This window comes from Clupea harengus, unplaced genomic scaffold (genome assembly GCF_900700415.2).
Source record: "Clupea harengus unplaced genomic scaffold, Ch_v2.0.2, whole genome shotgun sequence".
In the NCBI taxonomy this organism is placed as follows: domain Eukaryota; kingdom Metazoa; phylum Chordata; class Actinopteri; order Clupeiformes; family Clupeidae; genus Clupea; species Clupea harengus.
In genome coordinates, this window is record NW_024879892.1 from 52,501 (window position 1) to 55,675 (window position 3,175).

General features: G+C 45.3%; 1 non-coding gene across 1 annotated transcript; it reads right to left on the reverse strand.

Moving 5' to 3' along the window:
- Positions 1 to 94: 94 nt before the first annotated feature.
- On the reverse strand, positions 95 to 166 carry trnar-ccu. The gene has a single exon. It is a non-coding gene; the product is annotated as a tRNA-Arg (tRNA).
- Between the last annotated feature and the right edge of the window lie 3,009 nt (positions 167 to 3,175).

Here is a 3,175-nt window from a genome sequence, read left to right on the forward strand (position 1 = left end):
GCACTTAGAGAGGTACTAGCAGAGGATGGTTTTGATCCATCGACCTCTGGGTTATGGGCCAAGCACGCTTCCGCTGCGCCACTCTGCTCTTTCTCACCCCAGATGGGACTCGAACCCACAATCCCTGGCTTAGGAGGCCAGTGCCATATCATTAGGCCACTGGGGCCAGTCTGCGGCTAGCCGTCAGCCTCAACTCCACTAGTGTCAAATACTATAGTGAAATAGAGAAATAGTTTCAAGTTTGACAAAAGCAGTTCATTGAATTTTCAGCTGTCTGGGTTGGCCTAGCAGAGGATGGTTTCGATCCATCGACCTCTGGGTTATGGGCCCAGCACACTTCCGCTGCGCCACTCTGCTTTTTCTCACCCCAGATGGGACTCGAACCCACAATCCCTGGCTTAGGAGGCCAGTGGCTTATCCATTAGGCCACTGGGGCCAGTCTGCTGCTAGCCGTCAGCTTCAACTCCACTAGTGTCAAATACTACAGTGAAATAGAGAAATAGTTTCAAGTTTGACAAAAGCAGTTCATTGAATTTTCAGCTGTCTGGGTTGGCCTAGCAGAGGATAGTTTCGAACCATCGACCTCTGGGTTATGGGCCTAGCACGCTTCCGCTGCGCCACTCTGCTCTCCCTTACTGCAGTCTTGCTGTTGTCTCCAGGGCTCTCATTGCAGAAATACATTGTGGAAAAATAGCCATCAGCGTCCGCTCCACTTGTGTCAATTACTATAGTGAAATAGGGAAATACTTTCAATGTTGAAAAAAGCAGTTCATTGAATTTGCAGCTTTCGGGGTTTGCCAAGCTTTCTGCTGTTTGGTGTCTATTGGATTGCAAGCCAGATTTGAGAAACTGCAGCTGATAATATCGAGACCTGCTAAAGGGGGTGAGTTGTTGGGTATGAAATTGGCTACGTGTTCCCCACTGAAAGCCTCCTGGCGTACTTCTCATCCTGGTGTCAGACTGCGGATTAGGAAAGCCAACTTGCGTGGAACTATACTGGAGTGGCACTTAAAGAGTTATTAGCAGAGGATGGTTTCGATCCATCGACCTCTGGGTTATGGGCCCAGCACGCTTCCGCTGCGCCACTCTGCTCTTTCTCACCCCAGTTTGGACTCGAACCCACAATCCCTGGCTTAGGAGGCCAGTGCCTTATCCATTAGGCCACTGGGGCCAGTCTGCTGCTATCCGTCAGCCTCAACTCCACTAGTGTCAAATACTATAGTGAAATAGAGAAATAGTTTCAAGTTTGACAAAAGCAGTTAATTGAATTTTCAGCTGTCTGGGTTGGCCTAGCAGAGGATGGTTTCGATCCATCGACCTCTGGGTTATGGTGCCAGCACGCTTCCGCTGCGCCACTCTGCTCTCCCTTACTGCAGTCTTGCTGTTGGCTCCAGGGCTCTCATTGCAGAAATACATTGTGGAAAAATAGCCATCAGCCTCCGCTCCACTTGTGTCAATTACTATAGTGAAATAGGGAAACACTTTCAATGTTGACAAAAGCAGTTCATTGAATTTGCAGCTTTCGGGGTTTGCCAAGCTTTCTGCTGTTTCTGCTGTTTGGTGTCTATTGGATTGCAAGCTAGATTTGAGAAATCTGTTAGTGCTGTACGATATAACTTTAAGTATTGAAGTATTGAAGTAATTTCACCCGTTGTTGTCATATCGATTTATTTAGCTATATAGCTACATTACAAACACTCTGTTATCTGTACTGGAATTTCGCTCGTTCTCATCTAAGAACGTTTGCTATATTAAGGGGGCTTTTACATGGGCTATGAATGAATGAGAACGAAATGTTTTGACTGTGAATCAGAGTATTTTATACACAATCGTTTAAATTCAGATGTATAAACGAAATATTGAGAGGTTGGTACAGGTAATGGCAGGAAGGGGAGACAGTGGTGAGGAGGGGGGTTCACCTGTGTGGTGAATAGGGCTATTACTATTACAAGGATTTATTCTTCATGGATTTATGTTATTGTCATGCATTAAAAACAATGTGCAATTACTATGTCACCAAAGGAAAAATCTGTGAAGTCACACAAGGCAATGTCAGATTCAGAATGGATGGTCTGCCTCAGGAAGTTTGCCAGCACTGGATCCTGGCCTGCCGGGGCGGGGAACAGGCCGGCACCAAGGCAGAAGAAGATGTACGAGCTGTATCATAGGGTATGAGTATATACATGGCACAGTAAAATGTATTAATTGTTATTAACCATGTATTAAATACAATAAAAGGCAATCTTCCCACAAGGTAATCCAAATGTAATAAGCAAATCAGTTACATCATATCTCTGTAACTACACAAATGAAAATGAATAACTCAATCAAATGTATAACTTTTATTTCTAGATTGAAAAATGTCCGATGCAGACACAAGGACAGAGGTCTTTGCTTGGTCTAGTGAGGACGTGTGTTTGTGGATTCCACACTCAGAAGGTAACACTGGTCAACTCAAGACTCAAATAGTGTGTGTGTCTCTGTGTATATGCCTGAGCAAGAGGGCGCGGCGGGTCCTGGACGTGGACAGGATCTACTACTGATCTACTGATGTTGACAGAGGCTCTAATCTGCACCAAATGCAAATGTACCCATCTGTCCTCAAGCCAGGCTGTCCTTATGCAACTGGATTTGGCTCACAGAGCACAATTCCGCGTTATTCTCACCGAAAAGTGAGTAATGTTTCTTGTCTTTCTTGCCTTGTCAAATAGAAATATGTAAAGCATTCTAACTAATATATCTGTTTATGACCAAGGTGTGCATGTCACATCCGAGTGATCCGGCTGCTACGGGAGAGAGGCCAGGGTAACAGCCCAACACGCATTTTAAAACAGCTGAGGGAGAACCACACAGAGGAGTGGCTTCACCGTGTAGCGAGGTTCACCACTGAATGTGCTGACTTACTCCAGCGTCCAGGACTGTTGCCCGTCACATTCACGAAGCCTCCAGAGCCTGCTGTGGTGCCGAGCTGTAAGTGGCTCCTGTCCGTTTACAGCCAGGAGATTTTGACAAGGCTGGAGGACATCATTGGCACCATTCTAAAAATGGATTCAACCAAAAAGGTTAGGGGACCATAATTTATTTAAAATAGGCTACTGAAATGAACTACTGCCTGTAATTCAGAATTTCTGAATTATGCTCACAGTGGGCCTATACATTTTATGTGTTTCAGATC